The following is a 25,394-nucleotide window of genomic DNA, read 5'->3' on the forward strand; positions in this document are numbered from 1 at the left end:
GATATTTTGACAGATATTTGTTTCCATGAAAAGTAATGAATTTCACAAGGGAAACATATTGGAAAATGATTAAATGGACACAGTGCTTTAAAATGTGGCTCCTGGACCATGTTCCCCGAGTAATGATGCTCTCTGTGGTGCAATTCCAGCAGAAGGCCCATCCAGACCCTCCTGGACAATGGGGGTGGGCACATCTTCCAGGCCAGCGGCCCCCAGGGCAGCATAAGGTAAGGAGGGGTTTCTGTAACACCTGGCACAGAACCAAGAAGAGAGTGCTTGGGATTTCCCAGAGAGGGGAAGGTTCCAGTTTCTCCTTTATTGAACTGTAATTACCATATTGATCTGTGATGTTATCACAGTCCTCAGTAATCCATTACCCTTTATCTGGCACTTTTTAAAGTTTTCAGTGTTTTCAAATATTATGCTTTTTTAAAGGATAAAAGCAGAGACAGGACTCTGCTTTGGACTGGAAATTTCTTTTGGTTCAAAGAAGACATTTCTTATAGAGTCTGTAGACTTGGGCCTCTACTTATGAGGCTTTCAATTCCATTTTAGTTTGTGGAAGTTTTCTCTAAAGGCTAAGTTGCATTCCTTGGAAAACAGACACCTCAACAACCCATTTGGGACTGGTTCCTGTTTCTGCATTTTCTCAGAGGAGAAGTGCATCGTGGCATGGCACTTCAGCAACCTGGCCCCTCAGCAGGGCTCCAGATGTGCTGTCCTTCATGCACGGCCAGTAAGAGCCAAGTTCATAAGCCACGTGATGGCTCTGGGACTGACCTTGTGGCTTTCTCAGTGGGCCTGAGCATGCCCCCCCCCATCACTGCAGATTCTGTTAATCTGGCTAACAACTTGATCATAAATTCTTCCCAATGAGCTAAACAAGGCCACACGGTATGCAGTGGAGCCATCTCAGGGACGGCAGAGCCCACATGGGGAGATATGGGGAGTTTGGGTTTGGGCTGCTTGGTTGGGTTTGGGTTTGGGCTACTATAGATAAGGTCTTGGTTAAAACAATTTGTAATATATTTCTTTCTGGGTTTAAATTGAGAAGCTGCATTCACGTACTTAATTGAAGCAACAATTAAAAATATACTTTTTCACATTTGTAGAATGTCATTAAAACCCTGCCCTGAGTTTTATGAATTACCTTCCGCTGTCAGTAGAAATATGTTTGAGAAAGATCATCCACTCAATTCAAACCACCCTGGGGGTTTGGAGGCAGACTGCCTCCTGTCTAACCGCTCAGGAGGGGTCTCCCAGTTTTCAGCATTTGTTGATACACCCCACTCAGTGTCTCCAGGACACTTCCCCCAAATCGAGACATTGATGAGCTATCAAGAGAAACAGGTATTCATCTTTGAAAAGATCCAACTTCTTGAAATGTATTAAAACTGAGATACATGTGGTCTATACATACATAAATGTGTCTGCAATTTACGTCAAGGAAGCTAGAGAAAATGTAAGTAATAAATCCGGAATGTTTGCCCTTCTGTAAACAAAACATACTGTAGTAGATACGATCATAAAATTAGACCCAGTACTTACTGTCCTTTGCAAAGTGTGGATGTAACCCTAATGCCAATGGCTTGCTTTACAAAATAGCAAAAATACCTTGGGAGTAGGGGGAAGATGTGCTTGTTCTAAAGGGTGAATCAGTTGTCAAAACTCATCATTCAGGCCTAACAGAGGGCAAGTGGCTGCTGGATGCAGCAGTGGCTATCCGGGGCCCTTTTCAATATCCAAAAGGCGGGTCCAACGCTTGGTTTGCACATTTGCACTTGCCCAATAGTTACAGGGGTTCTGAGTCGTTAAATGTTTTACTAATCACTATTCTGTGGTTTCACAGTTTTCCTTGGGTTGTGGTATGAGATGGAATAAGCAGGGGGATGACACACAGAACCATGGGCCGGTGGGCCGAGGAGGCCATTGATTTTAGTCCCTGCACAGACCGAGCCCACCGAGCCCCACAGAAGCAACATGCCGAGGTCACAGGGATCCTGTCTCACTGATCCTTCCACTATGCTCTGCTGCTTTCCCATTAGAGAACACGGCGCATGTTGCTATTTCATCATGCTCTACGGCTGGCATCTGGACAGTCTGGGACGAACGCCCGTCCCTGCAGATCCTTCTATCCCTTCATCAGTACACAGTGGGAAGTGTATATCAGCTTCAACTAGCCTTTCATTCTTTCCTCGAAACACTGACCAAGCCCCAAATACGCACCAGACATCGTGCTGGGGTGTTGCTCGGCTCCGCGGAGCACGAGGTCCAGCAGTGAATGAAGGGGTACATTGTGCCTCTCCCATTAACAAAGATTAATCCAATGATGGCCTCCACGATTAGAGAGGAGGTGACAAAATGGGTAAGCTTAGAGGAAGAGTGAAAACTGAGCAAAGTATTTCTGGTGGGCAATTTGGGGGAAAAAAACATGAAAAATGTCTGTGTCCTTTGGGTTAGGAATCTCACTTCCAAAAATGTATACCAAGTAAATAATTAGAAATGTTGGCTTATTGAACATAATAAAAAAAAAAAAGAAATGTACTTGATAAATTACATTCAACGGTTTTCAAAACAGTGCATTTTATATTAATGAAAAACTGAAAATACCCAAATGTCAAGCAATTAGAGATAGCTTAAGTAAATTATGGTATGTCCGCACCATAGAATTCTTAAAAGAACTCATTAGAATCATCATATATGAGAATATTACTCAACACAAGAAAAAAAATCACAATACACCGAATCTACAAATTCGTTTTCTGGGGAATTCTTTACAATATTGTGTCTCCCTCCATGCACTTGGTATAACCTCTCCGTTTACTTAGGTTTTCTTCAAGACTTTTTAAATACATTTTGACTTTTTTCTTACACATCTCCTTTAGATTTATTCCTTGATATCTATTTAGATATATTTTCTGAATGTTTTTTGCCAGTGTAAAAGATGCAATTTAGTTTAGTATATTGAGAAAATAGCCACAGTGACTTTGTTTTTGTTAGTATTTTCCTGGTAAATCTTCTGCCCAATCTAAAAAGCAGATGTCATCACACACAATCTTTACATAAAAAATATAATAAAATTATAGCCACAAAAATAGGCTAAAAAGTCTTACCTCAAAGTGTCCATAGCACATACACCTGGGCAGCACCACCACAGGCCGTCTATTTTTATTTATTTATTTACTTATTTTAGTGCATATGATTTTTTTCTTTTTTTCAGTCTCCCACCCTGAATGCATAATTTTTAATTTGAGTAAACATAACAGGCATTCATATTCAAAAATGTATAACATTTTTTTCTCCATCAAGCGCCTCTGAGCGCCTCAGCGTTCTACAAACAGTGAAGCATTCAGACGTATTCTAGTTTGGAGATTCCAAACTTGGGCTCCATTTGCACAGTAGAGGCTCTGTTTCTAGAGGTTAAATTGTCTGCTCTTCTTTCATGACTCCCCAGTTGCAGCTAGATGAGCATTGCTTCACTCAATCCCTGCTCCTGCAGCCCCCCCCCCCCCCCGCCGGCAAAACCACCTCTGTGGCCAGGGTTCTATCCATCCTCAGGACTGAGTCAGAGCCCCAGAGACAAGAGCATCTGTCTGTGGACAGCTCAGGGGGAACGGTGCACACTGTGAAGTGAGGCGGGATGTTCAGACCCGGATGAAATCTGTCCTTTGATAGCAGTGCATCTGTTAGCTTTGTGTGAGGAAGAACAGCTGACACCAACGTGGGCTTCTATCAAAAGTCAGGGATGCATGGAAGGAATGCAAGGTGCAGGCAAGGCAAGAATGAATGGAAGAGGTTTGTAGGTCAGGACCTTCAAACACACTCACAGCATAATCCCCCAGACACAGGAAATGCACGAGATAATCAGGGGAGATGGAGGTCATAGGTAAGCTCCCCAATCTCTCCAACAGAAAACCGTGTCAGAGGGGCGCCTGGGTGGCACAGCGGTTAAGCGTCTGCCTTCGGCTCAGGGCGTGATCCCGGCGTTCTGGGTTCGAGCCCCACATCAGGCTCCTCTGCTATGAGCCTGCTTCTTCCTCTCCCACTCCCCTGCTTGTGTTCCCTCTCTCACTGGCTGTCTCTATCTCTGTTAAATAAATAAATAAAATCTTAAAAAAAAAAAAAAAAAAAGAAAGAAAACCGTGTCAGAGATGTGCTCCTCAAACATGAAACACCAATGAGGCCACCTGAGAAGCACAGGCTTTCCTTCTCCTGATCTGTTGGCTTCACTCCCTAGTCTGTGGTCCTCTGGGTAGTAGCTGTCTCTGGAGAGAAGGTGTCTTAGCCCGCTTGGGCTGCCATAACAATGCCATAGACTGGGTGGCCTAAGCAATGGACACTTACTTCTCACAGTTCTGGAGAGTGAGAAGTTTAAGATCAAGGTTCCAGAAGACTCTGTTCTTGGTTAAGGGCCCTCTTCCTCACTTACAGGTGACATCTGCCTGCTATGTCCTCACACGGCTAAGAGAGCAAGCACTGGTACCTCTCTTCTTTCAAGAGCACTAATTCTATCATGTGGGCCCTACCCTCACGACCTCCTGTACCCTTATCACCTCCAAGAGGCCACAGCTCCTAATTTTATAATATTGGGGTTAGGGCTTCAATATATGACTGGGGGAGGGGCAGGGGGAGGGCATAAACATTCGGTCCACAACAGGAGGTGGCCAGAGGTGTGTGACAATACCTCTCACCTGGCTCCCGCATGTCCACCTAGGACTGGTGAGTGACATTTCCACCTTTGCCTCCAGGCACCTCTGAGATACTAGAACAAAGTGCTAGATAAAACAGCTCCAAGTTCAAGGTCACATCTCACCCCTCAAAACAAGCATGAATGTCCTATTTAGTGTCCCACCTCAAATTACACCCAGCACTGCGGACTCATAGTTCTTCAATGATTAGATAATGAGACTCAGGGCCAACAGAAAATTCCCCAAAACATATGTTAATAACATAAAAATGGTGGTAGCACGTTCTTAATTTGTACATTTTCTTTCATTGTGACATTCTGAAAATTAAATCTCTTTCCCCGTGTATATTAAAGTCTGAGGAAATTTAACTGTAAAGCTGTCCCTTCTTCTCCTTGGTCTGGTCAGAGGGTCCTGCCATGTCCCCTTCCAGCGGACGCTCCAGCACTGACTTCTGCTGGGACCCAGGAAGCTCCCTCACTCCCTCCCCCGCTGAATTCTTCTTTCCCACAAGTTTTAGAGAAGATGGTCAAATCCCAAGGTCTGTGATAGCTGCCTGCAGCCAGTTCGAATCTAGAACCTGACACATGATTAAAGTCCAGAGCACAGTGTGGCTGGTTGCCGACCTCGGCATTAGCTCGAGGAAAGAAGGCAGAGAACATGTAAGAAAAAATGAGGCAAAAAAAAAAAAAGGCTTTGACTTGTCTGAATGCCAGCCAGTTTGCGCTTGTTGTCTGGAGGTCACAACCTGTGAACTTCAACTCAGCCGGGAGAAATCATCCATCAAGAGTTTAAGTGAGTTGTCATGTGCTTTCCTCTCCTAGAAGCCCATGGCCTTTTGAAGACTGCCATATGTTTCTGGGGTTTCTGACCTCTGTCATGGGCTTCTTCCCCCCAAAATTGCCTTTTCTCAGTGTTCAGGTCTCCAGGGCTCTGGTTGACCTTCGCTACATTCAATGTTGCTGAGGTCTGAGTCCACGACTGCAATATAAGTCACTGCATCCTCATTCCTCTCCCACCGTGGCCCCAGCACAAATCCTAGCCAGCCTCGCTCAGCAACCAGCTGCCTGGGAAGACCCGCCGCCCACCCAGGGACACCACACATCACAGCCACACGAGCAGCCCCTCTCCAGGTGTACGTCATTGATCCCCCAAAGCTACACTGTGGAAACATCCCACTGGCATCATGTTGGGCACCAAGATGGCAGAGGTTCAGCATGGATTTGGTGCCTGAGTCTCACGTTCCTCCCTTATTACCTACATGCTCCAACCAACAAAACGTAAACAGGCAGAACTAAGCAAAATGGTAGGGGGCAGGGTGTTGGGCAGGGCATCCTGACAGAGAGGCAGAGGAGACAGAGACTGCCCTGAACCAAGGCAGGCAGATCCCTGAGCAGAGGGAGTAGAGCCAAGAGGAAGGTCTATGTGGGAGAAGCCATGTTCGAGCTCCCCCACAGTCAGGAAGAACATGGCCGGGGGCTCCCTCCCTTTCCCGTTCTGACAGGTCTTCCTCTTTCTGTGGCAAGGGAAGCCAACGCTGCCTAGCAGAAGTGCTCCCACCATCCCGGGCTCCCTAAGGAGGAGTCCCCTGTTGGGAAAGCAGGGAAGCCGCAGGCTGGGTAGTTGAATTCCTCTGCTGCCCCAGGACTGGCCACAGGAGGCTGCTTGTTGGAGTTATAAGTTCTTCCTCATTTTCCGAAAGGATGCTTGGAATCAAGCTCACGTCATTCTTGTGATAATGTTGTTTTTATAAAGGGAACAATAATTTTCTCCAATGTCCCTTCTACCTTTCACAATCTAATTTCATGATTTTTCTTCTGAAATGACAGATTTTACCCTCCTGATGAAATGAATTGCATCTATCAGTTTTCTATTACTGAATCATTTTTTTTAATATTTTATTTTTAAAATAAACCATTGGGTGTGGTCAATTATTGTTTAAATATATAATTCTCCCTTCCCTCTGGATTCTGAAAGAGCCCCAAAATTTTACTTCTGGATTGCTAGCTCAGGCCTCGGCCCGGGAATTTCTCTCCCTCTCGGCTTCAAGTGCTGCTTTTATTCCCACTAACTGCACCGTAGATTCTTCTGCAATCCTTCCTAGACCTCCACACCCATGCTGCCTTCCCCTCTCCTCCCACCTCTCCAGCCTGAGAGTTTCCAGAATAGAATTTTCGGAGCTACGCTTTCCCTCACGTCTCCTGCACCACTCCTTCCCTGGTATCTCCGCGTTGCTAGAGCCCCTGCATGACTGTGGCTGTTGGTCCTTCTGGTGCGCACATCCCTGGAAACTCAACATCTACCAGAGACAGCGGGCCGAGGGTAGCTTCGCCCCCAAGACTAATGCCTCGGGTGCAGGCGACCCCTTCTGCTGTGTAACAGCGCCATCCCACACTGCTTAGAGGATGGAGCACCCTTGTTGAGCGTGACATCTCCTTCTTAGTTTCTAACACGAGCGTCATTTCTCTCTTTCCTCTTGGGCCCATGAGTATTTATAAATAACTCAGGATAGTCTAAATCATTTTGTAACAACCCCAGTCTCATTGGCCTAAATCGATGAAGGTTTGTTTCTTCCCTCCGGCATACATTCCCTGAAGGTCAGGTGGGGGCGGAGGTGGGAAGGAGGGTTTTGCTTGGCCTGGTCCTCAATCCAGGATGGAATCAATGGAACAGGGTCAATCTCAGAAGGGACAGAGCCCTGCAGGGTGTCCCTCTGGCCATCAAACATTCCAGCCCCACAGTGGTGCCAAGACCTCTGCTTAGAATCCTGGTCTGGACACACAACCCTACCTTGAACCAGCAGGAGCAAGAGGGGAAAGATAGCAAGAGCAGCACAACTGACTCCCAAACTTTCAAAGGTAAGCTGGAAGCAGACAGTCAGACATGGCTGGTCCCTTGCCATGTTAACCCAGAGTTCTAACATATTCCTTCTGAATCTGGAACATGTGCAAGGAGCAAAGCTTTGTTCATCTGGGATTCCACTGCTCTTTGCTCATTTCTTGCTTCTGGCACTTGGCAATGCAAATCGTTCACAAATAAAGAGCCCCTGGTTTGCTCTCTTCCTGGCTGCTCCCTCCCAGTCTCTTTGCCAGCCCATCTCCATCAGCCAGAGGCTGAAGGGCTCCAGCCCTGGTCTCCTTCCTGCCTGCATTCTCCCCCGAGGCTGTCACCGACTCTGCACACACAATTTCCACGTATGCACATCCAGCCCCACGCGTATGTCTGAGCTCAGACCCACATCTGCAGCCACTTCCTCTAGGGCAGGATGTGGGTGAGCTGCGGGCCCCACGCGTCCTCCCTGACTCCCGTCCCCAGCTCTTTTTCCATCGTTTCTTTGGCACCAGCCACTGCCCTGGAAATCTGCACGGTTTCCCGCCCCTCACTCCCGTTAACCCGTCCTCTCCCAAGTTGCTCCTGCACGGCCCGCTTCCCTGTGTTCCGTGACCAGCCACCCCACCCAGACAAGCCACTGACACGCTTCCCCAAAACAGCGGTGGCGGCTGCCACAGTAGTCACCAGCAGCCAACCCAACCCATGCTCCACACAGTGTCAGAGAAGTCCCTTAAAATGCCAGTCTGATCATACCCCCCCATCTGGAGCCCCATGACTTCCCATGGCCCCTGGACTAAAGTCTGGCACCTCCCATGGCCTCCCTGGCTCAGCTCACCACCCTGCCTACCTACTGAGCCCTTCATCTCCTCTCTGCCTGCCCGGTGCTTCACCTCCGGACAGGACCCAGCTCTGTGCTCGGCTCCGTGCATTCCTGTCACCATCTGTAAATTCCTAATCAGTTTGGAACGGGGGCTCCGCCTTTGTAGTTTACACTGAAGCCCACAAATGATGTAGCTGCTTCTATTCCTGGAGAGGTCTCCTGACCCTTCGGGTCTCTGCCCAAGTCGGTCTGTCTAGAATGTCCTTGCCTACCTCCCCTCCTAACCAGCCTTCAAGTCTCAAAATAAACACTTGCCCAAGAAACCCTCCCAGTCCTGCAGGCTTCCAGAGCCTTCTCCGTAACGCTCACCTTGGTGGCCACTGGCCAGGCTCTGTCTATCCTGCTCACCTATAAGTTCCCAAGAGCCTCCAGCGACTTTCTGTCTTCATGAACACAGTGTGGTCAGGTGACACATATGGGGGTCAGGGATAGACTCAAGGGACAGCTAGCCTGGATTTGAATCCTGCCTCAGCTACATCCTGGCTGTGTGGCTCTGGGCAATTCCTCAGCTTCTCTGTGCTTTAACTTTCTTTTCCTTTTTTTTTAAAGATTTTATTTATTTATTTATTTATTTATTTATTTATTTATTTATTTATTTATTTATTTATTTTTTGAGACAGAGACTGAGACAGCACCCAAGCAGGGGGATTTTTTTTTTAGTATTAGTACATCCCAAGCAATCTTTGGGATATATATCCTAAAATACTGACACTGTTCATCTGAAAATTGAACTGGGCACCCTGCACTCTATCTGGCAACCCTACACCAGTCCTGTCCTCCCAGCTCTCCAGATCCCCATCTGCTTCTCCCTGACTCCCATCCTGATGGGTCACAGTTTGCTCACCTGAGCCCCTCCGAGGACAGCAGGAAGCACCGCTCTCTCTCCTTGCTTCCTGCGGGCGCCTCTTCTTTGCCCTGACCGTCCTCCCCTCGTGTCAGGTGAGTCCCTCTGCTACCAGACCCGCTATAGGGGAGTGGACCAGGTCCGGGTTCAGAGGGTGGGATGACGGCGGAACCTGGGGGCTCGGCAGCCGCAGAGCCGGCTCATTTGCTTTGCCTGTCTCGGGCATCATTCATTTCGTATTCAGTAAAGCATTTCCCAAATGGAAACACTCATCTGTCTCATTGTCCGAAGCACCATCCACTCTCCCCAGAAAGGTCCCTTCACAGTGCTGGCCGCCCTCTGTCACAGCCCTCCAGGCACCAGAGGTAACCAATCACGCCGACACAGTCACAGCAGCTCCATCCCGTCCTGCCAATTCTCCTTCCTCTTCTCAGCGATGATGGAACCTCCCGGACTTCCCCCTCGCTGCACAGACGTTGTCTTCCTCCCGTTCTCATTCATCCCAGATGGTCTCATCAATATTGCATGATTGTAACAGACCCACGATCTTTGGATTCTGGGAAGTCACTATACTCCCTTCACTAATTTTGTAAAATGGGAGAATTTTTCTCAATACTAAGCAAAAAGGGACAGTTTTATTTTCAATAATAATGCTATTTCAGAATTTTTTAAAGCATCCTTTTTCCTTGTGGATCCTTGACATTAGAGTTGCAAATTAACTTAACATTTTCTTAAATTGGAGATTCTCAGTGAATAACTACATCTGAATCCCAATCAAATTTTTCATGTCAACGAAGTGGTTCACATCAAAGTGGAAAAGGGCTTTTAGCTCCTCATAATGAATCTTGCTTGTTGCCTCCAAGTGCAATCACTGCGAGGCTACAGATAATTTAATTACCACGATTGGCACCATCTGCTTAAACTCGAGTTTCCAGGCAAAGCAACAAAGGAGACAAAACCTGGGACTAGAAAGTGGGAGGGACACGGGCCCGGGGGAACAGGAAAGGGACGGGGACAGGGGACAGAAGCCCAGGGGAACGGGACAGGGATGGGGACAGGGGACAGAAGCCCAGGGGAACGGGACAGGGATGGGGACAGGGGACAGAAGCCCAGGGGAACGGGACAGGGATGGGGACAGGGGACAGAGGCGCCCTCCTTTTTACCTGCCAGTTTTTTTCACTCATTCACAGGGTGGGGACCTGCCCTATGTCCCCCCGGGGATGAAACTGAACAGTGACTACGGTTTCCTCCCTAGGACTATAATGTCCCCCATGATTGCCCCAGGAGGTCATTCTGATTGCTTCCTATCACCCAGAAGGAAAGATACCATGAAAGCCAATCCAGCTTAGGTTGTGTGGGGTTGTTTCTGTGTTTTCTTTTTTCTTTTCTTTTCTTTTTAAGTTCCACAAGTAATCAATACAGTTCTATTTTAATAAAACCGATTTTAACAGAAAAAGTCCTGGTATGAATTAACTCTTCCTTATGGTAGACCGTATCATTTTTCTGACCCAATTCTCTGCTGTAGCAAGCACGCTTGGGAAGGTGACGACGGCTCTCTGCTCTAGAACACTGGGCAGAGCTGAAGGAAAGCAGCGGACAGGCTTGCTTCTGATCTATCCTCAGTAACAGCCCGCCTGTGGTTTAGAAGCCCTTGGCTCTCACCGGCATCATCCGTAGCCTGTGACGCCTGCACACAGGGTCCACACAGCGCCTGCCCTTTGCAGGAAGACCCGTGAAAGACCTCACTGCTGAAGGACATCTTTGTTTTAGTCTCGGCTGTGTTTTCATCCAACTAGTTGCAACAGTTGAAACACAGGACTCACCAGAGTCGGCTAAATATTTTACCTGTTTTGTGAGTTCTAAACCTTATCTTTGACCTAGTCTGACCCACCGGACAACCCAAGCAAAAGTGGGATCTGAACTGTCGCCACGGCCAGCCCGGCTCACGGAGCCCACTGAAGAGGAGACTGTGGGGAGGCTTCTGTAAATGGTTAATCCCACCCCGAGAAAACATGGCCGCATCGGGTGGACTCTCGCTGGCTTTGTCCGTGTGGGGCTTTTAGAGTTGTGTACGTCCACAGAGACCCTGCGGGGTCATCCCCAAAGAGTTTCACAGGAGTAAATGTCCTGCTCGTGCCTGTTAGGCAAACACCCAGATGTGCTCGGGGTCCAGTGGCTCTGAACTGAAGCGCAGTGTGGCTGGCCCAGGGGAACCTGTGAGGACACTCTGCACCTGCTGCCGCCTCCGTGCTGGCTCGGGACCACTCACCTTTGCCCCCGGAAAAGCAAAGGCAAATCGATACCTACAGATGCTTAAACTGGCCCAGAATTCTAGGGTCGGAAGATATTCAGTTCAGACGCAGTGAATAACACGATTCACTCCATCCAGCCTTTCCACAGCTGGCTCGGGCAGAGCTGGCTGTGCGTGCGTGACCTCACTGCCCCCTCACGGCGCTCTGAGAGTCCCGGTATGACCTCTGCATCCGAGCAGGTCTTCCAGAACGGACTCGAGGTCAGAAACCCAAGCCAGGCTGGAAGCTGTGCTCACTTTCAGAACTCTCTGACCCCAACGACCCTGCTCATAAGAGGCACTGCCTTTTCCTTCCGAAGCTGGACACGGATGGTGATTTGTGAACAACTAAAACCTCTTACCTCGTGCAAAAACACAAGCTTTTCGCTCACAAAGGACGTCCTCTGGCAGAAAATCCCATCATCCCTTTCGAAAGCGGTTCCCATGTGATGCTTGGCGCATCCAGGGATCCTTGGCATGGGGGCGTTGGCTAGCATGCCCACGAAGCCACGTGGTGTTGAAAATGCTGTAAGGGGCAGAGGCATAGAGCACCTGCCACCTGTCCGAACGGGACGAAGTACTGCATTTCCAAGGAAAGCGATGAAGAACCTTCAGATGGGGTTTGCTGCCGACACTTACCAGCCCCTGAAGGAAGAAGCCCACGGTGGCGGCAGCTTGCTTCAAACTATCCAGTGCCCTGTGTCTACCAACTACCACTCCGGGGCAGGGATATGCCAGGGAGGGATTGTCAGTCACGCTCTCTCCTTGACAATCAGTCCGCATTTAGATTAATTATATAAGAAGCTGCAAATAACTCGACTACGGAGGACGCCGCCTTACCCATCATAGAAGCACAATAGATACTTTTTAATTGAATCGAGCTCAGCTGAAGAGCCTTGTCTGTGTTTCAGCCCCCACAGTGAAAGGTAAAGGCAAGGCGGAAGGACCAGTCCAAAGTCCCCAGGCAGCCGACGGGGCAATGCAGAGAGCACATCAGCACACCGCACGTGTTCAACAGCATCAGGCCACCTGCCGGCCTGGCCTTGGGTCCACATCCCCGGTTTTCCCCGGTTTACCTAGGCCATCCCCACCTGGACGCTGCCAAGACCTTCCATGGCACAGAAGTCCTGGGTACAGTCTACCTGTGTCTTCAGTACCACAGAGCCCAAGTCAGTGGCTCCAACAGGCAGCCAAGGTCACAGGAGGACCCTGGTTCCCGTGACCTCCATCCCGGTGCCTCCACACCAGGGAGTCACTGGAAATACTTCCCTCCGTGGGCACCTGTGCTGGAATTTCAATTCTTCCTGGAACTCAGCAGACCAGCAAGGTGAAAGAGTCAATCTCCCCCCTTTGCCCCTTGCAGCAACCCCAGGGGGTACCTTGGCACTGGGGACCTGCAAAGACTGTCCCAGCCCCCTTCTAATGGCCCCTGCCCCGGTGCTCACAGCACGGACTCAGCGAACAGAAGAATGTGGGTGCCAGGTGACATTAATGCCCAAGGTTGGTGCCCTAAGCTTCCTGTTAAGTTTCCTCACGGGATGGTTAATCTTACACAGCAGTCCGCCTGCACCGGTGCCCAGACACTCAGGCAAACGTTACTGTGGGCAGGTCTGTGGGGACGTTTTTGAATGAGATTAATTTTTTTTATTTTTTGAGAGGGAGTGGGAACAGATAGAAAGGGGGAGAGAATCCCAAGCAGGCTCCATGCCCAGCTTGATTTCACAACCCTGAGATCATGACCTGAGCAGAAATCAAGAGTCAGTCTTTTAACCAACTGAGCCACCCAGTTGCCCCTGGAAACAGAGCGAATGAGATTAACATTTAAATTCATGGATTTTGAGTCAAGCAGAATGCCCTCCATCAGGTAGGTGGGCCTCATCCAGTCACATTTCCGCCTGAGTAGAACAAAAGACTGACCTTTCCAGAGCACGAGGGTACTCTGCAGCGGGCCATCTTCGCACTTGATCTTCGCTGGGACCCCAGCCTGCAGATTTTGGACTGACCAGCTTCTAGAATCAGGTGAGCCAATTCCTAAAAAATAAATACATTTTTTAAAAAATATATATTTTGTATTATATATTAATTATACATTAACACATTATAGAATATACATATTACATAATATGCTATGTATATTATAATATGCATAATATGTTGTTTTTCTTATATATTATGTATTATATATAGAGAGAAATATATATAGGTATGTATATAGTCACATCCTATCGGTTCTGTTTCTCTGGAGCCCCCTGACTGACACGCTCATGAAGTGCACACATCTGGGGAGAGGAGCAGCTGTGTGCATGGAACAGAGAAGGGCAGGTGTCTGGGAGTGTCTGGGAACCCCCACATCTCCCCGTCTGTGCTCCCCAGGACAGAATTCCTGGTATATAGCTGAAGCTGGAACAGCTGTCTGTGCCCTAAGACACAGGAAGGGAGGGAAACGCAATGTGTCCTAACCTTTAACCCTTTCTCCCCATAGGGCGGGTCTTCAGTGGAATGTGCTAGGACTTCATCCACTGGAGGACGTGCCGCAGGAGGCGGGGCTTCTCCGGGACCCCCAGCTTCCAGGAGGGGCAGGGGCCCTGGGCACGCCAGCGCCACGCAGACTCACTCTCCTGGCTGAGCTGGTGCCCAGACCGGCCTCAGAAACGAGCAACTTCTCTAGCAAACATCCGCACAAGCAACACGTAGTCACTCTCTCCTTGTCCAGTCGCACCCCACAACAGAATCTCCATGGGCCCGGCCCCACGGATGAGTCCCAGCTTCCTCCTGAGGGTATCTCTCCAGCTCCTCATGCCCGGCCAAGGTCCTGCTCAGCACGGCCAGGTAAGCCCTCTCCGGGATCCCACCTCGAGTCACCCCCTGGCCCCTGGTGTCCTGGAGGGTCTCCCTGCCGTGTGTTCCCAAGGCGTGGAAACCTGCCTTAGCCACATCTGTAGCCCCAGACCCTACACTGTGCCAGAACCCTCAAAACTACTGGGTGAACACTTGCCAGTGGAATGGGCTCCGTAGCACCAGCTCCCGTTGTGGGGCATTTAGTTAACGAAGGGTTTCACCCCCATTAGCTCACTGAAGGGAACTGAGAACACATCTGGTCCACCAAGCAAAGGACTCGTACTCGGGCTATTTGTAAAGTCCCCTACGGGTTCATGGGCTCTGAGGGCCTGGCATAGGGCACGGGGATCGGTCTGCCCAGCACGTGGTCCCCGCCTGCGCCACTCCCCAGATGCACCAAGAGACCGGGGAGGGCCCAGACCCTCAGATCCCCTCTGTGCCCCCACAGGGCCCCCATGACAGGTGCTGACTTTGACATTTCTGGGCTCCTCCCTTAGGCTCCCACTTGCAAGTCCCACTAAACACGGAGACAACCCTTGTCTTGTGGCGATAATTCTCTGTACTCTTGTTTTGTTCCTGGCATATACTTTGTAAAAGGACCCATCCCCTGGACAGCCCCATGGAGTGGGCAAACGTTCCTTTATGGAAGCACTGACAGTGGTGAGGTCTGGGAGAAAACCAGAAATCACGCTCCATTTAAAATGAATTGGCAAAGCGGCTCTTAAGTACGGGGTTCTGGGTCAACTGATGGTGACCGTGTAGACATTTCAGGGGGCTCTAAGATTCTGCTCAGGCTTTGAAGAATTTAACTCTGGCAGAAACTGTCTTAGCTAGCTAGTTAACATTAGTTAGCCAGTTTACCCTGAAGGATTAAAACACAGCAGCTACCCTGTAGTTCGAAGCTCTTGAGCACAGACCCGCTTTGGAGGTGAACTGTTCCTCGACAGTGGGAAGCCAGGAGCTTCGGGGAGCAGATGCCACAGGCGCCGTGTTCCACGCTCTTCTAAGACACGGAATCCAAGGCTGGAGGGCGTCTGAGTGTGCAGTCCCTGCGGGAGCCTGTCTTCCCAGGGGGGCTGTCCCCCAGGCTTATCTGTGCTCCAGCGTTTTCTCACTGGGTGATGGACGCCATGGCCACGGGCACAGCCCGGAGGTGCAGGGGCGCCTGGTTGGCCCTGAGGCTTCCCTCGGCCACTTGTGAGGTGCCCTTCAGGCTGACGGTCCTGGGGTCTTCCCCGGGAGTCCCGGAGGAATCAGGCAGGGGCCTTGGAGATGCTCCTTGCTCTGGCCTCACTCTCTCTGCTCCCTCCTGCCTGCTTCCTGGCATCATCCCCAGTAAACCCCCTGCTCCCAAGCCCTGACCCCGGCCCCCGGGCCCCACATGCCTGCCCCCTCGGACCATCTCTGAGATCTGAGTGTCTGCTTCTAATCCAATCAGACATCATCCCTGATGTCCCCAGTGTATCTGCCAGGACAGCCCAGGGATGTGGGGATTAGTCTCCTGAACCCCCATCTTCCCGCCAATGGGGGCTGCAGGAGTCCAGAGCTGAAGTCAGGGGCCCAGGCGCCAAGTGCCCCGGGGTGAGCGGAGCTGCACGCCCCTGCCGGTGCTCCCAGGCGCCGCACTGCCTCCCGCCTCAGAGTGACAGGTCTGTTCTCAGTGCCTGAAGAAAGCACTTTTCACAGAGAAGATTGAAGCGTCTCAGACTGAATAAACCTGCCAGATGGGTTACTGATTGTGGCCATAATACCCGCCTTATTTTCTCTCTCCCTTCCTCTGAGAAACCAGCTCTAACAGCCTGCGCGGCATCCACCACCTGCTTGCTGACTGGGATCATGTCACGCTGACGCGGGGCCTCTGCCCCTGGCTGCAGGGTCACAGGGCCCTGGGGCCGGAGGGGCCAGCCTGGCTCTGCCGGGAACCCCTGAGACTCCCTGGGAAACACCACCGGCCTTCGGACGACAAACCTCAGCTCCTACCGAGTGCAAACGCCGTCCCCCATGCCCACGTGAGATTTGGGCGGGGGAGGAGCAGCGAAATACAAGTAGTGGTTCGAGTTTTGCCTGTTCTTTGGTTAATTTATGATGCCGCTCTGAACGAAAGCCATATTTTTATGGCATTGGATCCGATATTTATATCTACGTTTGTCTGCTACGCACACCCGTTAATTACCGGGGGGCTGATACAGCACGGCGGGGCCGAGTCCCTGAGCCCATCACTGCAAAGCCATGTTTTGCTCATTACAGAAGACAAGTGTGAATCTCCTCAGTCCTCTTATGATATTCTTACCCGGCTGCCCTCAGAGGAGGGTCCCCACTAAAGTCCCCAAAGCCCCCCACCCTTCCTACCTCTGTTCCAAAGCCTCTGAGCATCAGCCACACCTTCACCCAGACACTTAAGGACTCAAGTTCATCCATCATCAGTGAACGTGAACGTCTGTTCTCAGCAGCCGCAGTCTGGGGGCACCTGTCACACCACTGTCCCCGGAACTCAAGACACACAACGCTCCCGCCCCCGACACTTAGCCCGCACTGTGCCTCTGACTCCCTCAGACACACACGTCTCTATGCTCCCCACTGCCACCTCACTCACACACTGACACACTCTCAAGCACACTCCTACACACTCACACTGTCACACACTCTCAGTATCACACACTGACACACTCGCTCTCAAGCACACTCCTACATGCACACACACTGTCACACACTCACTCTCAGTCACACACACTTGTTCTGTCACTCACACACACACACTGTCACACATTCTTAGTATCACACACACATGCTCACTCTCAAGCATACTCACTCCTACACACTCACACTGTCACACACTTAGTATCACACACACTCCTACACACCTAGTCACACAGGCACACACACTGTTACACACACACTCCTACACACTCACACGCTCGCAGTCACACTCACTCACACACTTGTTATCAGTCACACTCACACTCCTACAACCCACACCCATACACACTCACACTCACACGTCCAGATCAGTAACTGCCTCAGCCAAGCAGTCTCTGGGACACAGAAAGGCAGCAGAGCCTCCTGCAGGACATGCACCCCGGCGGGCTCCACAGGCAACAGGGAGACACCGCGGTCCGGCTCCAGACCACCGCAATAAAGCAGATGTCGCAATGAAGTGAGTCAAACGACCTTCCGGCTCCCCAGGGCATCGTAAAGTTGTGCTCAGACAATACAGTAGGCTATTGTGTGTGCAAGAGCACTGCATCTAAGAAAACAATACACAACCTGAATTTAAAAATACTTCATTGCTAAAAAATGCTAGCCACCATCCAAGCTGTCAGCAGTCACAGGTCAGAATAACAAATGTAATAATCATAAAACTTTGAAACACTGTGAGAATTACCAGAATGTGACACAGAGACATGAAGTGAGCAAATGCCTTTGGAGAAGTGGAGCCGTTAGACTTGCCTGACACAGGGTCGCCCCAGACCTCCGATCTGTAAAATACAGAGTGTCCGTGAGGCGCAGTGCAACGAGGTGTCCTGCACGTGCTCGTGGCCGTGAGCAAGATCCCACAGTCATGCTCGCCAGCCGCCTGGGCAACCCTGGAACCCGGAACCTGCCACATGGGAGGCCCTGCCTGTGCGCGTGGTCGGGAACACAGAGGCACCTGCCACTCGTGATAAGAGCAAGCGGAGAAGGAGGGGCTCCCCGAGGGGGAAGAAGACAGACATGAGAAAAGCCATGACCCGGGGATGCCCACGTCTATCGGGAGGGGAGCTTAAGTGAGCCCACCGAGCAGGTTGTCTGATCTTCAATCTCGGCTGTAAATCCCTCATCCTGAATGACATCACCACTGTGTCCTTCGGCCACACTGATGCCACAATGTCTTTTTTTAAAGGTTTAATTATTTATTTGGGAGAGAGCGAGCACATTATGGAGAGGCGCAGAGGGAGAGGGTGAATCTCAAGCAGACTGCCTGCTGAGCGTGGAGCCCAACACGGGACTCGATCTCATGACTCTGAGATCGTGACCTGAGCTGAAAACCAAGAGCTGGATGCTTAACCAACTGAGCCACCCAGGCGCCCCCACAATGGCTTAATATACTATTCTGGGTGAAAAAAAAGTCAGCTTTTCCATTAAACAGATCATTTTTTCCACAGGGTTACTGAAAACGATATACATGTGCATTTGCGTGCATACACACACACACACACACACACCCAACCCTGCTGTGCCCGACATAGGGAGGACTCAAAACATATTAACTGGTTAACATCACATGAAATCGCTGGGCTGATTCTAGAATGGAACCGTTAAAGCCACTTCTGCCGAGAAATGCTATTTCTTCCCCCCTCCTCTTGCACAGCTGGATGGAGTAGCCATCTGACTGCTGATACCACGTTCTTCGAGTCAGTGCCTCGCATCTGCGGATTTCGTAAAATTGGTCACTCTTCTGCTGGGCCCCGCTCTCAATTAAACCCACATCTCGTTCTGCAGTGTGACAGCTCTTGGTGAAAGCAACACTGATGTTCAGCAACCTAGCTGTGGGTTAGGAAAAGGGGCCTCACAGCTCAAGGCACGCAGTCCAGGGTCCTGCGCCAGCCGAGGGCCCTGTGGCACTCCATTCCATGAGGACGAAGGGCAGGCAGCTTTCCTTGCACAAGTCAGACCTTGGCGCTGTCTTGGCTCTTGATCGTAGAAAGTATCCAGTGGAGCGAGAGGCAGGGTGCAGCAAGGTCCCTCGGGAGCAGCAGAGAAGAGGGGTTGCAAGAAGCATCTCTTCAATCCACAGTTCTCGGGGGGCTGACGTGGAGGGAGGGCGCTGGAATCAGGGCTGGGTAATCTGAGGTAATATACTTAGGATGGTTGTAACAGCTCTCAGCCACAGAATGCAAGTGTATTTCTCTCTACCTGAAAATACTCCAATCTTCAAAGCTTCATTTCCCAGGCAATTACTGAATCTCACCAATTCCAAAGTGAATGCTTTCCTTCCCATTCAATATCCACTGTCTTCGGACCTTCTACAGCACGGCCTCAGGATTGTCCTTCTCCGCAGAGACCACCGAGTTCCAGGCACCCCCAGCTGCCATCCTGGCATCAGGGAGCAGGGCCTGGTCTACACCCCAGTACTTACCCTCACTGGCTGCTGGGAGATGGGGCCCTGAAGGCCACTGGCTGCATGCCCCTTCCCACCGTCTACACCCACAGCTGCACCCCTCAGGTCCCCTGCAGCTCACTACCTGAGTCCCCTTCCTGCCAGCCCTCAGGGCTCTCTGGGTCCCCACCCCTGCTACATTCCTATAGTGACACAGAAACCACTCAGACGCTCCCCCAGGCCACACTTGGGGCACGCTGGCCCCCATGAAGCTGTGCCGGGCCCACTGAGCATGCGGCCCCCCAGCCCCGCTTCTGAAGGAATTCCAGCCTGGGGTGGGGCAGTGGACAGCCCACAGCCTGGGAAGGGTGGCCGAGCCTGCATTCCCAGTGGCCCGCCTCCCGTGAGGTCCTAATCCCAGGAGAGGTTTGGTCTGGGCACCAGGAAAATAGCCACGCCCCTCCCTCCTGGTTTTCCAGCCCCTTCCCGCACGAAAACCTCATCCAGTTTGGTGGGAGGCAACTGCTCTTTCACATCCGTGCTTTATTATTTCGGAGCTTGCCTTTTAAACCCAAAACATCACCTTTTCTGACCCTAGCAGCGTTGGCCTTCACAACCACTGTCTGGGCTGTGTGTGCACGGGACGGCCGCTCAGAAACGCGCTGAACTTCTCAGTTCTCAGCTCTGTTCCCCAACCCCTCTGGGGTGATCCCTGCCAGCACCGTGCCGGGGGCAGAGAGCCTCCTCACATCCGGGAACTGCCCCCCTTCCTTGGCCACTTCCCTCATGAGGCTGAGCGCTGCCTTCTGGCAGAAGTCCTCTTGGCTGGCAGTGAAGTGGTGAAGGGGATGTGGGTTAGGGACAGAGACGGCCTGTATTCTTAGCCCCACAGTCACCCAGGGCACACAGTGACAGGGACGGGTTTCGGAGGGTTTCATGTGAACGTGGATTGTGCTTGAACCTAGGAGATGGATGCTGGAGCCATCTCTCCAGACTTTGGAGGGTGGCATCCTAATGTCACCTATTGATGCCAGAAATGTTCTAGGGGAGGGCCCATTATTCCAATTCCCCAGTTCACTCCAGCTTTGTGTCTTTACATCATCTGTACTGCAGTCAAATCTGCAACTCTCCAAGCTCCCCGGCTGCCCCTGCGAGTGGACCAGGTCACGAGGCTCCTCCTGTCACCGTGGACCGAGGCTGGCGGGCCACATAGGGGGAGCTCAGCGAGGCCCCCAGCGCCCAGAGACCCCGTCACCTGCAGGAGGGGAGTCTTTGGAGCACAACTGCATGGTAAGAAGAGTTGGGGCCAAATTGCATTCTGGAAGATAAAGCTCACGTCTGGATTAAGACGTTTGTCTTTTGTCTGGTGATGTGGATTGCTGCATGGAATGTTCTCCAGGCACGGCTGTGGTGGCGCTCAAAGCCCAGGGATGCAGGTGATTCCGGCCCTGAGGAAACGGAGTCCCGCCCGACGGCCTTCTCCCCCTCTGGTGTCTCTGTCCCCAGATGCTGCTGAGGCCTTTGAGCAGCGGCGTCTTGCCTTGTCCAGAGTCCCGAGGATGTAGGGCCCGGACGCAGGGCTCTGACTCGCAGACGTGGGATCCGACCGTGGAAACAAACACCGTGTCCTGCACCAGCTTGTGGGACAGTCACATCTTGCTGAGTCTGTGTGTGCTCGGCTGGGCCTGATTTCTCTCTTCCCAGAGGACAACAGTCTCAGGATAACATGAATTGAACTCGTTTTGTTTTGAGAATGTTGAGGCCTCCCTTGATAGGCACAGAGACGACCCGAGGGTGCAAAGCCAGGAGTGGGGGACATCAAAGTGCATGAGTCCTGCGCTCCAGGTGGGGAGCCAAGAGCTGCTCTTCACCCTTCGGGAATGAAGGGTCATCAGGTCAGTCAGGTCCCTGCAGACAGAGCCCTCCAACCCACCACGGAAGTGGGTCCAACAGGGGCTGTGACAAGGGAACAGGGAGGTGCACTGGGGGCTGGCACTGCACTTTAATTCCCGAAAGTTCCTCCAGCGAGAGGTCTGAACACACAGAGAACTGACAGCCTGGTGAACACGTGAAGACACACATGTGATCGGGAACGAGGGAGCACCTCGGCCAAGAGGGAAAACAAGGAAACCAGCCTGCTGCTCCCTCTGAGCAGGGCTGGGACACGGGGTGGGAAAGACGTCATTGACAGGGACCACAGGTGGTGCAGAAGGAGAGATCCTACTCCCCAGTATTCCCCGGGGCTCCCGCACCCCACCTGCAGCCCCTAGTGAGGACGGCCTGGGGGGCAGAACGTCATATTCCCCTGACGCACAGGATGCACCAGGATAAAGGAGAGCTGTGGGCCTTGACGAGATTCCAGAGCCAACGGGGGGAGACCGCCATGCTCTCTGCACCAAGCCTGGGAGCGGGACTGGCCTGGGCAGCTGAAACTTGTCCCTTTCTCGAGGTCGGCCCAAGGAGGAGTTTGACAAATGTGTCCTGGACGAGTGAACAAGGATGACAGGACAGATTCCTGGCCGCCACCCGCCCCGACGGAGCCGCGGGGATCCGCATGACCATCTCCCCGGGGGTTTTTTTGCTTCATATTCTTTAATCGGTTTTATTGAAGCATGATTTACATATAGTTAAAGTCCCCAGTTTAAATGTGCAATTCAGTGAGTTTTGACAAGCGCAGTTGTTTTAACCACCACCGCAATCTCGATACAGAACAAACCTTTCCCCACAAATGCTTTGCTCTTCTTTGCACTCACACGGGTCCCCTCACCTCCCCCCAGGCAGCCACTGCTTTCTATCACTGTGCTCGTGGCTTTTCCCGCGTCGTATGGGCCTGTACGAATGTGGTGCGGAGTCTCTGCTGGTTTGTGCTTTCACCCGGCACACGGGCACTATTCCCGAGGCTCGCCCACGTCGATGTGCGTATCCGGAGCTCTTCCTGTTACTGCTGGACAGCATTTGCCCCCAGAGGAATAGTCCCTGGTTTGTCTCTTCTCCCGCAGGTGGACACACTTGGTTTCTTTCCAGCTGGAGCGATCACAAAAATTTCCTCCGTGAATATTTGTGTACAAGTCTTTGCAGGGAGAGGGATTTTCATTGATCTTGAGCAAACACTGAGAAGTGGGATTGCTGGGTCAGATGCTGAGTGTGTATTTAACTTTATTTTAAAAAAACTACTAGACTGTTTTCTGAAGTTCTGTATCATATCACATTCCCGGCCGCAATGCACGTAAGTCACACTTCCTCCGCATCCGGTCCGCGCGCGACGCTGTCAGACTTTGTCACGGGAATCATCCTAAAGGGCATGAAAAAGTGTCTCGCTGTGGTTTTAATCCTCCTTTCCCTGAATAAATATTAATGTTAGCATTTTTTCTGTGCTTGTGTCCATTTCTATGTCTTTGCTAAAGCGTATGTTCTAATGTTTGCCCTTCGTTTATGAGGTTTTTTTGTCTTACTACTAAGTTGTAAGGTTTCTTTACATATTGTAGGTACACCTTTATCAGATGCATTTGGCCAGTATTTTCTTCCTGTATGTGGCTCGCCATTTTATTTTCTTAACATCTTTTGAAAAGCAATTTTTAAAAATTTTTATGAGGTCAAATTTACGTATTTTTATTCTCTTACCATTTGTTCTTTCTGTGTCCTAAGAAATTAAGCTTTTTCTACTCCCAAGGTCACAAAAAATTATCATCAATGCTTTCTTAAGAACTTTCTATATTTGGTGTTCACATGGAGGCCTGTCTCTCACACACTCACATGCGTACGCACGCACACACACACACACACACTCACACGCACATTCTAGCACATTTGCCAAGAAGCCCATCCTTTCCTGCTTTTCACTACCTTGGCTAATTTGCCGAAAATCAACTGAGCATACACATGTGAGTATCTGTGTGCAACCACACACACGTTCCGTGCCTTCGATGTCCGGGTCTGTCTGCATGCCAGCACCACACTGGACCTCTGTAGCTTTAGGCAGTAAACCCAAAATCAGGTAGCATGTCTCCTCTTGGTTTTACTTTGTCCTAAAGTTTTTGGAAGTCCTCCGAATTTCCACATAAATTTTAGGAAATGAAGCCTGCAGGGATTTTAACTGAACTTGTGTGACTCGATGGATCAATTTGGGAGAGACCGACATCTTAACAACACTGAACTTTCTGTGATATGAACACGGTATCAATTCTCCATTTATGTGATTTCCATCAGGAGTATTTTGTTGTTTTCAGCTACAAATCACGCATGTATGTTCTTCAATCCATTCTTAAGTATTTCATGTTTTGGGGGTACATGGGTGGGTGTGTAGGTGTTTAATGTAAACATCTTTTTTATTCACGTTATTTCATTTTTTTCTATTCTCTAGAAAATAGTATCCCTAAAGTTTAATTTATGATTGTTTATTTAAAAAATATAAATCTACAATTAATTTTTTATATGTGGATCTAGTATCCTGTGACCTTGTTAAATTCACTCATTAATTTTAGTAGCTTTTTTTTTTTTGTAGATGCATTAAGATTTCTTTTCAAAAGTCATGTATTCTGTGAATAAAGAGAGTTTTAGTCCTTGGTTTCCAATGTAAATGACTTTCGTATTTTATTTCACTGTCTCCCCTCATTACACTAGCAATTTGGGGGTAGGGCATTGAACCCGTCTTTTACATGAAGGATGATACTGGCTGTAGGTTTTTTCAGACACTGTTAGTTGGTCAAAGAAGGTCCCTTCTATTTCTAGGTTTCTGGGGTATTTATCAAGCATGGATGTTGAGTTTTGCCAAATGTGTTTTCTGCATTTTTTAAGATGATCATATGGTTTTTATTTTTTCCTCTGTAATTACGGTGAATTACCTTGATTAATTTTTCAATGCTAAACCATCCTTAAATTCATGGAATAAAATTCACTTGATCAGGCTGAAATATTTTTTGATATAAGAAAGTCTTCAACTCACTATTATTTTGTGGAGGATTTTTGCATATATGTTCATGAGGAAGATTGCTTTGTGGTTTTACTTTCTTATAAGAAAGTATGACTTATAAGAAAGTAAAGATACAAACCAATCTTCCTCATGAATATATATTATTCTGATTTGGGTATTAGAGTAACACCTGCCTCATAAATTGAGTTGGATATATTTCTTCCTGTTATTTTTTATTTTTTCTGTGATTTCTTTCTTGATACCACACACACACACACACACACACACAAAGAGAATGTTGTGTAACTTCTAAAAATGCTGGGGTTTTCCCAGAAGTACTTCAGTTATGGATTACTTGTACAACTTGCTTGTGTTAGAAAACATCCTACGTACTTTCGCGATCCTCTAAAATTTATTGAGAATGTCGCGGCTCAGATACGGTTATTCTTCCGCAGGGCGCTGGCGCCAACGTTACCGGCTCGAGAGAGTTAACTGTGCACCTCCCTTCTTCCCAATGCAGCTTAAGCAACATCATGTTGGTAGCTCGAAATTAGCCACAGTGGGAATACGACACCACGGAAACTGGCCAACCCCACACAGCAGGGCTTCGGAGAGCCAGTTGTTCAACAGTTACCCGCACACCACGATTTATCTTCTTGGACGGTCCGTGTGCCTTCACTAGCTCGGTGTCTATCTGCACAAACATGAAAATGGCCATGAGCCCCTGGTATCTCTGAGTCTCATTCAACACCACAGGGTTCACTGTATGCAGCCTTCCCTCCTACTTGTATTTTCCTTTCTCACATTGAGAAACTTGGCTTCCTTTATCTACGGTTTGTTTGCTCGTTTGTTAAACCTAGCGTACAGGTGGACTGGCTCAGACTTGCTACACCACGCCCATACGAGAAACGAATGTGCCCACCAGGGTACAGTGCTTATGTACAGTTTTCCATCTTGACGCTTATGGTATCCGGTGAAAACACCAAAGTTACGGAGGTGAGTTCCTGCTCTCCCCACGACCTTCGGCGTGGACGTGCGA

The 25,394-nt window shown here is 49.9% G+C and overlaps 1 long non-coding RNA gene across 1 annotated transcript in view; it reads right to left on the bottom strand.

Annotated features, from left to right (window-relative positions):
- The window catches only part of LOC148109750 (uncharacterized), a 407,130-nt gene that overhangs the window by 28,546 nt on the left and 353,190 nt on the right, over nucleotides 1-25,394 (bottom strand). Inside the window, exon 4 of the long non-coding RNA XR_015724660.1 lies at nucleotides 13,449-13,562. This is a non-coding gene — a long non-coding RNA (uncharacterized LOC148109750). The remainder of the gene's footprint in view (nucleotides 1-13,448; nucleotides 13,563-25,394) is intronic.

This window comes from Ursus americanus, chromosome 6, assembly GCF_024610735.1.
Source record: "Ursus americanus isolate L20-20 chromosome 6, mUrsAme1.1.p, whole genome shotgun sequence".
Classification (NCBI taxonomy): domain Eukaryota; kingdom Metazoa; phylum Chordata; class Mammalia; order Carnivora; family Ursidae; genus Ursus; species Ursus americanus.